General features: G+C 37.9%; 1 protein-coding gene across 3 annotated transcripts in view; it reads right to left on the bottom strand.

Annotated features, from left to right (window-relative positions):
- PLCL2 (phospholipase C like 2) overlaps positions 1–14,047 on the bottom strand; it is a 99,578-nt gene that overhangs the window by 73,927 nt on the left and 11,604 nt on the right. The window contains exon 1 of one of the 3 annotated variants that reach the window (XM_035318217.1): positions 2,282–2,423. The exons of the other annotated variants lie outside the window; for them this stretch is intronic. The gene's annotated coding sequence lies outside the window, so the exon portion shown is untranslated. Of the gene's footprint in view, positions 1–2,281; positions 2,424–14,047 lie in introns of those variants that run through there. 3 annotated transcript variants of the gene reach the window in all.

Below are 14,047 nucleotides of genomic sequence, written 5' to 3'. Positions count from 1 at the left end.
AACAGCCTACAGCTGGATTTAGGATCTTACAGTCTCAGTATACATAGTTAATCCACTCTGAAACTTGAGTAGTTGCAGCAGATGGTAATCAGAAATCTCTCATCAACCCCAGAATATCCTCATGGTGTATCATCCTATAAATAAAGCCTATCCTTTTCCCCTTGGGATGTAGAACTGATTATGGAATATCAGAATTTTCTCTGGATTATAGAAATCTCAGAAAGCTGCCATGCTGCAATTACTTACATCTCATATTTTTGGAGTGTTTTTTAATCAAGAAGTTAATGCAGTTTTGGAAAACACTGGACTAATTTGGAAGTTTGTACTATTGCAATTTTACATCAGAATTTCTAATTTACAAATGCAGGTTTAAAGGCATGTTCTGTCTCACTACTGCTACAACAGGGACATTTTGAGTTTTAAAGAATTGTAGTCAGCTAAGAATAAAAATATTGAAAACTTATGACCTGACTTGGCCTGAAGAATAAATTAGCTTTACACTAAAGAACTAGTGCTATTTATTCAAGGCAGAAAATGGTACGTCTATGGTTTGATCATTGTTGATAGGTAATGAGATACACCAAATCAATTACATGTTCCGGTTTGTTTCCGAACAACTTCAACAGCAATTCAGCACAAGCCCCTTAACAAATAATCAAGAATTATTACTCCTGACTTTAATCTTTATCAAGGGAAAAGAAAAAAAAAAAAGCTGTTTTGAAATGCTGTCAGCTAGTAACAAAGTTGTTATATTGTCTGTAACTTCTACAGGTTTTCTGTTCGTTTCTATCTATTCCATTGGACATCAGAATGTGTACAGCTCTCAAAGTGTTTGAGCTTTTCGAGTGCTTCTAAAAAATAAAACTGAAATCAAAACGTGCATCACAACCCTATAATCTGTATTAATTTGGAAGTTTTCTATTACAGACCTTAATAATAATAGGCAACATTGACATAAATTCGTTTATTTGTACTTGGGAACTTGAAAATCAATTCCCTACCCATTTTTCTATCATGATATTATATATTACCTTGTCAAATTCATGTCCTTATTACTATGAGCTACTAATATATAACAAGTGAATTCTCCACTTACAAGGTCCCCAGTGAGGCAGGCAGGATGCTTGATATGAAAGGGATAGCTTTCAAAATAATGGCCTATCCATTATATAGTTTAACACACTAACAGTGTCTTCAAATATTACTTGCAATTTTGTTTAACTATATATACACTGAAAATAAAAAATACCACGAGAAAACTGAGATGCCAATAGGGCCAATATAAATATTTTTGAAGCTTCACTAAATTAAAAAAACCTCGATAGTATACTTCCATAAACATATTACAAAACCAAGCTGCTAATGTTAGAGCTGCATTCTGTGCCCATCATTATTTACAACTGGTATAAGCTGCTGCTTTGTAATTAACCAAACTCTGTTAGTTACATGCTCACATATCTAGCTGCCATGCAATAAAATCTAAGCAAATGCTAACAGTTACTGCAAGCATCCTGACTACAGAATTATCTCTGCAAATTTATTCTGCTCTTGGGTGAGAGATTACAACTGTTTGCACACATTTCACTAATTCCTAAAGGCCAGCAGCAGGAAGAAATATAATCTCTGTCCTCCAAAGTTTAAATAGAAGTGGATGCGAATCTGAATCAATTAAGTGCATGTTGTGCCTAGACTCGCAGAGTAGGGAGGCAACTGAACACAGTAATTGGAAACTGATAAACAAGAAATAGGCATAAATGTGTCAATAAAGATCAGGAATTTTATCGTATAATAAGCGACCAGAGCCTTTGGTATCAGCTCACATAGGGGCTATACTCCCTCTCATTGCTGTCGGGGCACACAGAAGGAACTGCACAGACAAGGTAAGGACAGTGTGCGTGATTAGAGGCAAGAGTCCTTGAGGTTATTCCACCAGGAGCTGTAAAACCTAGGGAAGTCAAACAAAATAAATGGAAAATGATGCACAGAGAAGTGAGAGCAGCGAGAAGGTAGTTTATCACTATAGCAAGTAGTGTGGTGAGGACAGCCAGAGGAAAACAAACAGCACTTGTGACGAAGATGACAAAAGTCATTTTCATTTTTTATGTTTACTTTTACTAAGAAATTAAATAAGATTCTCAGAGAAAATTTAAGACAGTAAACAAGATTCTAAGAGAGGCAAAACAATGCTAAGTAACAGGGAGACTCAGAGGTAGGAAGGCAGGTATGTCAGACAGGTGGGTTTTGTACGAGCTCACCAAGATGGAAAGCAGTTCTGCTTCACCTGAAAGATCGTGGACCAGAGGAAAAGGCAGAGGCAGGCTGATGAAGGCTTCACAAGGGAAGGAGGGGAAGAAAAGGAGGAAGCAGTGACTTGTCAGCAGTGTTTCACGTGGTAACTAGACTAACCCTCGGGCCACTTTTCTCTGGAAAAACAAGCCAACAGTGGAACGGAACTCAATTTCTAGAAACCATGTTCGCAGAGCAGAGATAATGGCACTTTCCCAGCACAGGAGTCCCTTGTGAGGGGAACGCACTGACAGCAGCACGGTGCTGCTCAGGCACTTCTGTAAATAGTAACATGCAACTGCTTTGGCTCTTACTCCTTGGAGTAAGTATCCCTTAATAACCAGGAGTTCTGAACATGGGCATCTTAGCTGAGTAATTCTGCAACTAAAGAAGATAAAGGGAACTGTATTTTTTTCTTTTTTTTTTTAATCCTTTCAAGGGTACGTTGTGACCAAGAACAGGCAATATTAGGGCAGTCACTTCACTGCTGCGGCCTACTAATGTCTACAAGAGCACAAATCTTCTTCCCAAAGGATTCTGAACATGGCCATTCTGCTTGTGTATTTCTGGTATCTTATTTTTACGATTACTCCAAGCAAATTAAAAATCATGTATTTTTCTTCAAGCTTGAGTGATTTTCCTATTATTTTACCGCATTTTGTGAACACATTGGTCCTGCCAAATGCTACAAGCTCTCTGATAAAAGTTGAAATTAAGTGGAAAAGTTACATTTCTAATTCCAAGTGTCCTCAAACTGCACATTCCTGCAATTTGAAGAGAACGTTTCGCTCATAACATTTTCTTTGGAATCAAAATACTGAATCTCATCCACAACTTTCTTATTGTTTCAGACTTCAAATCACGAAAGTAATGCTCTTCAGCTGACCACAAAACCTAGATAAAAGTTTCCATCCACAAGATGGAAGAACAAGAGGGACGGTTGGAGGCAGCTACTCAAAGTCACGTCTTCAGAGGCAGTGAAAAATAGCATGACATTTAACTCATTGCTTAGAATCAGCAACCACTACCTTTCAGGTCAGGTCTTTATTTGAGAACAGCACATGCAGAAGTTCTCCAATACAACACACAGAATTATTAATTTTTTTTGCTTTTACTGGTACGACCCTTGCACTATTGTATTTAACTATGAGCTATGTGACAGCTGCTTACTTCTCCTTTATTGACTGCAAAGTGTGATATTGGTACGGTTTTGCCTCTTCATTTCAAACAAACAAAAAAACAGTTGATTCTTTAACATTCTGCATCCATTTCCACCTTCTTCTATTAAACATATTTTTCTTAAACTTCAGAACATTTCAAAAAGTAAACTGTTCTATATTTGCAAGACTAAGAACATAGGAACAGACGTAAAGACTAGGATCGGGCAGAAATAACTTGTGCAAAGTACTTTTTTCCCCACCACCACTCCCCAGCTTCTAGATGGATACTAAATAAGAACAGGTATGTTCTTCCCACATTCTATTTAATGTAGGCAAGTTTTATATGTTAAATTACAGCAACAAAGGAGTGTAATACTGACATGGGAAAAAAAAAATGCCCACTTCAAACAATTTTATTTTTTATAGTAAAGTATACTTGCTCCAGCATTAACAATTCTGGTACTCTTCTGTTCTGAAATCTTATGACAAGAGTAGTTTGTCATTCCTGTTTGATGTTATCAGGTTTAATAGGATTAATACTTTTCCCTAAAAACACACTACCAGAAAACCCAACTATCTGGCATTTCGGTAGCATTGCTGACCAAAACCTGTTTGGCAGTGGATGTTTGCACGGCAATCCCTTCCCTGCAACTTCTGTATGGTGTGAATAAAAACATGGTCTGCAACTGACACTTTCATCTCCTACAGTACTGCAGCTAGAAAGAGCTGGCCAGAGGATAAATCCAACATATCTTGGCACTGTCTCCTCCTGTTTGTAGTATTAACAATATGCTTCTTTTTAACCTTTTCTCCCTAATGTGTTTCAGCACAGACCATTCACAGATATTTTTGGCAGAGGCAAACTCAGATGCCATGCTCAGGAATGTATTTTTCCATGTGTAAGAGTTCAGTCTGTGTCTGCCTTTCCCGGCTGTTTCCCAAGCCTTCCGATGACCTGTTGTTGGCCCGTTCAGCCCCTGCACGTGAGGCTGCTGCGCTCACAATAAGCCCATGTGCAAGTTCATTTACAGCAAAAGGGCCTTCCTTCCAGCTCCCCTGTGACACATAAAACCACAAGAACCTGAGACACTCACATATCGAGATCTGTAATAAGAAGTAAAATTGGCACTGCAGTATTTTGTAAAATATTCAGAGAAACATTACAGGATGAAAAATGTATGCTCACACGCCAACTGACATGCACTATAGTTGGCAATCTTCTGATGGCTACAGAAAGTAGTAATAGATGTATGCCAATTTAATTAATGCTAATTTCGTACTTGCTGATCTTTCACTTAATTCAAAACCATTCATGTCTAAAATTGCACCTATTTGTGCCAAAGTAGTTAGTTACAGAAAACACATCGTGTCAAGCTTCACATTTTCTGCAAGCATTAAATAAATAGTTCAGTTTTTTAAAACCCCACATACATTGAGGGACAACTCTGAGAATCAAAAATCTTGATTTTGTTTATCAAAGATAATGACTAAAGTTTTACCTATAAATTGTGCCAAGGCAACTATCTAAAACAAGATTTTATAGAAACAAAAACACACAATGGATTTCAAGAGCAGTGATTTAAGATCCTGTTCTTAATACCTACCTAAGGAAAAACAGGCAATATCAAATCTAGGACCCATTTCTTAAAGTAACTTCTCCTAAGCTACTCACCTGTATAACAGAGGAAATAAAATAGTCTGACCAATGAAACAAAAACTATAGTCATTTCTTGACAGTTTTTTTGTAAAGGACAAAGATTTTTTTTCCCAGATATGTAAGTGCTATATAGATTGCAAGCCACCACACTTTCTCTTTAAATTCAAAACAAGTTTTTGACAGTTTAGGAACAATTAATTGCTTTCAAATATTACTAAAACATTAGCATCTTATCAAACTTCTTAACCCACATGTACTAGATCTTTCCTAAAAACTGACATACAATTACTGAAATCATAAGGAAGTTTGGTGCACTGGGAAGACTGCGAGATGAAAATGAGAATTGATCAAAGTCTCTCCCTGTTATTAAACTTTGTATTTCAGAAAACTCAGGCAGATTTTGGTGCTCCGTCACCGAAAGGAGTGAATTATCACCCTTTTCCAAATGACCATGGTCTGTCTTTTGTCTTGGTAGGCCAGAAAATATATGATAGCCCTAGGCTTTGTTATTAACACCTCTCTACACTCAACAGGCAAAATGAAGGAAATAGGCATGTATGATTGCAGAAGGGAAGGAAACTGGTATTAGCAGTAGCCAGGGAAATTTGGAGGAAGACAGAGCAATTGAAAAGCCAGTCCTGATGGCCTACATGTTGTACCAGCTTTGCAATTCAATCTCTACCAAAGATTGAGCCAAAATTTTTAATTAGTATATGTAATGTCTATCTCTAAATGGACTGACACGCTTAAAAAATTAAGTACTAAACAGAGCTGTTAAGTATTTAAAGGCAACTTCTTTTCAAAGTCATACTAATTGTATGCAAATTTTCAGATCATAAATCTACCTTATTTGCAGCATTCCTCATATAAACCACAAGTGTTATCAGAGTACCAAAACCAAAATACACGTACAGAGAAATCCTAAACCATACATGCAAGGTAAGGCATGTATTTTGGGGGAAGAAGTGTATTACTCTTGATGACCTCACCATGGGACTATGATGGTCTGGCCGGGATGGAGTTAACTTTCCTCAAAGCAGCCTGCATGGTGCTGTTTTTGGACTTGTGGCTAGAGCAGCACTGAAAACATGGCAGTGTTTTGGCTGCTGCTGAATAGGGCTTGCACAGTGTCAAGGCTCTTCTCGCTCCGTCCCTACCCCGGCAAGAAGGTCAGGGGTGGCCAAGGAACTGGGAGGGGATACAGCCTGGACAGCTGGCCCCGAATGAGCAAAGGGATATCCCATACCGTACATCATCGCATCACGCTCAGCAAGTAAACCTGGGTAGTGGACAGGAGGCTTCACCTTCCAAGGCAGCTGTTCCTCAGAGACCTGCTGGGCATCGGTGTGCTTATGGGAAGTGATGAGTGATTTCCTGTGAATCACTTTCTCTTTTGTTTTTTCCTCTTTCCTTCACATGTTAAGCTGTCTTTATCTCAACGTACGAGTTTTCTTGCTTTTGATGTCCTTATTTCTTCTCTTTGCTAGGCAGGGGCTGGGGGAAGGAGGGAAGCAAGCAGCTGTGTGCGTGCTGAGCCACTACACACGGTGCCTTCAAGATCCTTTCCAGCCCTGCTTTCAGCTAAAAGGATCACTTTCCTGAAACTAATACCACCATCCTTGACATATGTAAAGAGCAATAAAAGTATGGGCTTAAAATAGCCAAGAAAAATGCTGCAGAGAAAGCAATAAAATGGGCAAGCAAAAATATGAGCACATTTCTGACAAAGAAAATTTACCAATTCAATTTATTCTGGGGCTGTATTCTCATTACTTGTATACTAAACCTGTATGTATTTCTATAAGTAGCAGAAGGAATTTTAGACTCCTAAATCAGAGTCTTTTTACCACATTGTTCGACAGATGTGTTGCCAAAGTGTTTCCAATTTTTTTCTCAGTACACCAGAAACTGCCGTTTGTTTTGTCTCATCAGTCACAGTCCAGATTGTTTTTTCTAGACTCTGCTTCCAAATTATCTGTGGCTTCTAGTACTGTAGTCAGAAAATATGTGTCCAACAATCTTCTGAGGAACGAATCACTCTCCGTATTTGCCTTGGGAGAAAAGTACAAGTCTCCTAAAGGTCCTGACAAAGGCACAGAGTATCAGAAGTAACAAATGAATTCTCACTTGAAAACAAAACCATTATTTTTGTGAATCCTCCAGGCGGAGACTGTGTCATTCTAAGCAACCAGGTTTACAAGGCCACCTTCCTTAATAAAAAAAGTCATTGAAATAACAGAAATTGTTTAGTTTATCTTATTTTTTCAATCAGTAATAAAAACATGGCAGCAATACAGCCTGAATCCTAAGCAGGAATTTTGGAAGAAAGCCCCCCGTGACCTCAGCTTTTAAGGCTGAACACGAGACCTGTCATATTTACTTCTGCAGCTCCAAATGATTCTGAATTACCTGCTACAGACCCTCCAGATGAACTGGATTTTATCAATTCCCATCAGGATATTTCTGAACACCGCTAACAATCCCTGAACTGTTGTTACCTGCTCATTTTCATCTCTCACACAGACACCACATTCCCCACCCTGCTGAGCATGAAGAACAATTGAAGCACCAACCACGAGATAGCCACAGGTATCCGAGTTTAATGCAAGAACTTTATAAATGGATACAGCCAGCAAGCAATCTCCATTAATAAAAGGCCAGCTTGAAATCCTTGGAAAGAGGAAAAAGGCATCAGGAAGGAAGAAAATAATCTTCCTCTCTCCCACACACAGAAGTCATCAAATCATTCTAATCATTTTCAGAAATAAGAAGGGCTTTCTTTTTTATGGGTAAAAGAGGTGAATGGAAGGAAAGGAGAATAAATAAAAGAACATAAAGCTCATATCTCCCTAGAGAGGCTAATTCTGGGAAGAAGAATTCCAAGTATATTTGCCAAAACTAGAAGCAGAGCAAGCACATACTGGAAGAAGGCTTCATCTGAACCAAAAAGGAACAATGTCAGCAACTTAATTCAATTCTCTGCTGTGACCTTTTGCATTTTAATAGCTGAGAAAAGCCATTAAGAACGGAATATACAGTTTAAGATGATGAATCCTTTGTGGGAGAAATTGTAGTAGCACTGTACACTCATATAGAAGTATGCAAAGACAACAGAAAGTGACTGCACTTAAACAGCGAGTGAGGATAGAACAGACCCGACAGGCACTGAAACAATGCAGACAAACAAGATGGAGAAGCTGCAATGCCAAACTTCAGCTGAGGATGTTGATGTGACACGTTTCAGAAGCTCGGCGGAAGGAGGACTGTCACTGAGAAATTACACACGAGTTCACAGGGTCAGAACTGGCTTGTAGCAGTGTGCAGTTCTGCTACCGGTGAAAGGTAACTTACAGTTCAATCAGACAAACTGACTCTGTCAGCACACACCACAACATCCCCGTGCACTGAAATCCCAGGCGTGGCCAAGATACTTTCACAGTCCAAGGAAAAACAGGCTGAGGGACACAGCATGTTATTAATAAAAGACTTCCTTTCCACACAGACAGGATAGCTGGTATGTTAGAAGTGCCCTAAGTAGAACAAGCTTACAAGTTTGACCCAAGGAAATGACAAAATCTTTATGATAGTACCTTTTAAAATAAAAAGTTCCAAAAACAGAATCACAAAGTGATACACAATGCACACACAAGTACACGAAAAATATACAACAAATGAAAAGGAGGTATGCATATAGTAGAGATAAAAGTAACATGGCACTAATCTATTTTTGGTCGTAGCTACCAACACAGGTTATCTATTAGAGCTCAAACAGGCAGACCAGAAATGAAAAAGACCCCTTACAGTCTCACCCATACAAATAAAAGGGGAAAAGATAAAATATGAATGGAATTCAAACTGAAGGAGTTACATGATGCTACCTTAAAAGACAGCTCTTTGCATCAAGTGCTCATTATTCCCTTCTGTTTGAAAAACCACCAGATTACTTTCAGAAGCATTTGTTAACAAACATTTCCTTGATTACTGTTCTGTTCCTGACACTGATTTCTAAGACCTTGTTTCTCTGTGCTGAAGACCTTTCAGAACATGATTAAGTGCAAACAGGTATCTCATCCCTAATAAGCTTTGCAACAACGGAAGGAAATCTATTAATGTGAAAACTTGAACTTAACAGATACCTTTAGTAAGGAATCTCAAAATAACTTGGAGGAAGGAGAACTGGAGACAAGATGCCCGTGAATTTCTAAATTTTTCTAGTACTCCTGCTTGAAGTTACAGCTGAATACCAAACTTAAATCATGATTATTTTAAGTTCTTATGTGTAAATGAAACAGGGTTACAAAATCCTAGTAGGTGTCACCTTCTACTGACTAGTTTTTGTAAACATTGAAATATAAAATGTGGAATGAGACAACAACATATCCAGTAACAGTTTGATTCAAAGTTTCCCACAATTCTAGTGCATTTCATACCATGTTTTACACTAAGGATTTGCAGTAAAATCATGATTTCCTGAGGGCAGGGAGAAAAGGCTTTTCATTGCTGATTTAAAACAAGTTTGGCAAGCTGCAAAAGCAACAGGGATGGAAGTGAGGAAGCTTCAAGCAGCACAGAACTGGAGCTAGGGGTGCACAGAACCCCTGTTCTAGGGGACTACAGACACAGTGAACAGAATCTTCCCATACAATTGACAAATATGTAGATGGATGAGAGTGTTTCTTACTCCTGAGAAGTACTGCAATTTAAGACAGCAGCCTACACATTTTATTTTCTTTGTTGTGCTGTCTCTCTCTCTTTCTTCAATGCAGCAGGTGCAAGAACGGCAGTCCTGTTTGTTCTCCCGCTGGAACACTGGAGAGAAAATGGGTCTTTTCCCCCGGGGACGGTCATGAATTTCATCAGAAGGAGGGTAGAAACAACTTACATTATATTGGAAACAGCATTTTACTCTGACCACATTACAAAATGAATATTTTAAACTATGAAAAAGAAGTGTATTTCCAAAAGGAGAGGTAGGAAACGTCATACAAATTTCACATGCTGCAACATGAAGAGGAGATGATTTGACAGACTACAGAGGGCTCTTGCTGCTGCTCAACAACTGCCTTTCTCCACAGGATCTCTCCAGACACACTCCAGAAGGAAATTAACTGGCATCACAGGAGTAAAAAACAAACACACAGCCAAGTGCTACTAAGTGTAGCTTTCCACAATGCTGTACCATGCTGAAATAATTTATGAGCTGCCAAAGTTGAAGGTAAAGGACCTGAAAATATTTTGCCTCGTTCTATCATGTTATCCTAGGCCTACAACATCCTTACCAACCACCAAAAATCCTTTATTGTCTTCACCAGCTCTCAGGGACTGCCCTAGTGCTGAGCAACAAGAACATATGCAACACCAACATCTAAAACATCTCTTTCTGTTATTGCGTGTACTTACTTATTTTTCAAGGAACTCCTTTAAAGAATGCGCCTATGATGTTGACCTCAGCTGTCCATGACATCATTGTGTTTCCCCTTCATTACCAGCACTAAAATCTGCTCACATTCTCAAGCCCCTGGCTTCACAAACCTTGGACTCAGGGTTAAGTTCCTGCCAAGCTGTTGGCCCGTACTAATACACAAATAACAAATCAAGGCCTTTGAATTGAGGCCTTGCTCTTTTTTCCTCAAGTTTTGCCTGTCAGGAACAGCATTTTTCCGATTTTTAGCTATCAGAACATTTTTAACTGGCATACTTTAGGTCTGCAGAGTTCTTCTGTAACTGTTACAAGCTTTGAGAGTTCTGTACAATTGTTTATCCCCATTTCTTTTCCTCCAGGGAAATTTTCATAAATAGCCAAATACAAATTTTGAGCGTCTGAATCCCGTTATCACTACAGTATGTAGACAAAGCCTGCAGGGCCTCAATTCTAGTAAAACTCAGGGAAAAAATGTTAATTGCTCTCAAATTGCTGAAACAAATGGATTGAATAAAATACAGGATCAATTTAAAGAGTAGTTAACATTTTTCCTGAATATAACTAAACATTCAGCAATTCCAAAATTCATTAAATCCATGCTAACAGGACAAGTTTAAACAATGTAAAATATATGTTACCACCTCAGCAAAATATACATTGCAAAATATACATTACCACCTTCATTAGCAAGACTAGCAAACTTGCTAATAAAATAAAAATGAAACAAGGAAATAAGACCACGTATTTAACTTGATAAAAGCTAAGATGGATTATCAATACTATTTTCTGTTATCTACTGATTTCTGCCTGATATACCAGCTGTCTGTGTACTAACCGCATGCTCTTCCAAACTTCACGGCAAATCTCACAAAACCTGATGTTTTCTTAAAGCCCTTCTGGATCTTTAATACCTGAGAATCTCCACATTGACTTGTATTTTCTATGTATTCATACATTCCTATGCCAAGACCTTGAAAATATGGTGCACGTGCAGAATGGCTTCAAGTCAAATTAATTAAATTTCATGTCACATTTTTTTTCAAAAGTTTCAAGTTTGGTGGACTTGACCTGCACTTTTTGAACGTTAAGGTTAGACAGGGCTGTGGGTGAACACAACAGGAATGCAAAACCTGTACTTCGCATACTTCATCTCAAACAGTTTCACTACAGTCAACCCAAAAAAAGGACAGAGGAAGTAAACAAAAGAGTACAGGCTGTCTACAGCAAGCGGTGATCAACAAAACAAGAAAATGCCGTTAGAAAGTTCCAGAAAGTATAAGGATGTGGCTGAAGCGCGTTTCACAAGGGTTTTCTGAAAGACAACTTTATGGACAGAAATATTCAATAATATTGGTTTTGTCCTAAATACAACTGAAGTTTGAGGACAGCAAAGGTCTTCAACCTGCAAAACGGCTTTAAACTGCATTATCAGATGATCAGTGCAAGACCGATTCTGTTTACACTGTCTGTGGGCAAGAACCTACAAAGACCTCCAACAGTCTCTTGAAGATGTCTTTGAGACAACTAAAAAGAGGAAGCCCCATACATCTGCACAGTAATGAATTGCGTAACATTCTGAAACCAATGGACCTCCTTGTTCACTCTGTATTATGCTTTTGAAAATTCCTGGAATAAAGAAGTAAACAAACCCAAATGTCCACCTGTGTTATGATCAAAGCAGAAAACAGAAGTATGTAGTAGAAACCCATGACTTATTCCCATCGACCACTGTAAGTGGTGCAGATCGGACATTTAAAATAACGAAAGGTGATGAGGTATGCATTTCTAAAATAAAGAACTAAATTATAAACATTTTAAAGTAATAAGCTCGTAGAAAAGCATGCAATTACACATTTTTTTGTTTGTTGTACAGGAATATTAAATCAATTTAGAGTACCCTTAACAAATCATTACGTATATAGAAAGCATTTTAAACATCAACTACTTTTATTAAGTATCTACAAATCTACAAGAATTAATAAAATCTTATGCATGGAAGTAAGAAAGGTATACAACTTACTTCGAGGCTACTGACCCCAACCCTCTTGACTTTCAAAGATGCAAGCTGCGTTCCCAAATTACTCATTGCACTTTAAGAAAAAAATAAGGCGTCACCTTCACTGTGACTCATTCTGACTCTTGCAAAAATTTGTGATAAAGGAAGAGGGGTAAGGTTCTGAGCCAAACAGAAATAAAAATAACATGGCTCTGCATTTCCATTTTATATACAAAACATTTTTACTTGTCTTTGTTCTTTATAAAAATGTTTTAGACTTAATGGCTACGCTGCATTGCAACAGCAAATTCTTACTTCCGCATCATCTCAGCCTCAAGTGCCATTTAGTGAAGTACTCTGAGCATTTATTGAATTAATACACAAAACCTATTTCATGGCGGACGATTAGGCACCATGCTAAATCACAAGGTGGTATGTTTTCTCTGCAAAAGATGCATTTATTTGATGGTACTCCATAATGTAATTTTACTGCCTCCACCAGAAACAAAGCAAGTTCTGCAATAAGTTCTGTAATTAATTATTCGCTTCAGCATAACTGTAATACATGCAGGGATTGTTTAAAGACCATGTTATAAATCTAAACATTCTAACCTAATAAAAAATAATAATAATAATAATTCAAAGTTCTTAGATCTGTGGCAAGTGGTTAATCTTGCAAACCAATTTTTAGAGGCCAAGACTTTTTTAAAAGCCTTTTAAAAAGGCTCTTTTTTATCTGCCCTCACCTCCCCCCCTCAAATGATCATAATAAATTTTATACACCCACTAAGGCCAGAATTGAATTTGGGATTATTTGTGGAAGAAAAATGATGCATTTGTTGCAGCTGACTAGACTGAAAGTACATGTATGAGCTATTAATGACTTTTTTTATTAGCATAAATATAAAAATTTATCAGCAATCACCAGGATAAGAAAGCTGAATTCTATTCTGGTGAGTCGGGGACCTCTAAACTACTATTTCGAGAGGCTAAGTTCAATATTTCTGAAATACTATCTTCCACATGTAAAACAATGGAAATCCATGTCACGTTCTATGCATGTCATTCAGCCAAGTGTGCATCACATTCAAACAGAAGAAAACTAGCATGTAATCAGACATTTGAAAACAAGCAGTACAATTATCTGAAGCTTTGAAACTAAAGACTTACATAAAGATAACACTGCAGACAGTGCTGCTCATAAACATTATGAATCAGACACTGGACTTTGTCACGAAGCGGACAAAAAGCATGAGGACTGAGAGTAACACAGGTGTCTTGTGCTGTCTCAGCACAGCAGTTCACTGAGAAGGAACAGCCTAACAGAGACTACTCCCTCTCTCAGCAGCAAAAAGGTTCTGAAAGGAAAAAAAAAACAAAGCAACCTTGCTCAAAAGGAAAGAAAAAGAGAAAAGAGAGAAAGAGGGAAAGAAAGAGCAAAAGAGAGAAAGAGAGAGAGAAAGAGAGAAAGAGAGAAATAAGAAAGAAAGAAAGAAAGAAAGAAAGAAAGAAAGAAAGAAAGAAAG

Source organism: Oxyura jamaicensis, chromosome 2 (genome assembly GCF_011077185.1).
Source record: "Oxyura jamaicensis isolate SHBP4307 breed ruddy duck chromosome 2, BPBGC_Ojam_1.0, whole genome shotgun sequence".
Taxonomy (NCBI): Eukaryota; Metazoa; Chordata; class Aves; order Anseriformes; family Anatidae; genus Oxyura; species Oxyura jamaicensis.
The sequence above is the reverse complement of the archived record's forward strand: the minus strand, read 5'-3'. Positions and strand labels throughout refer to the sequence as shown.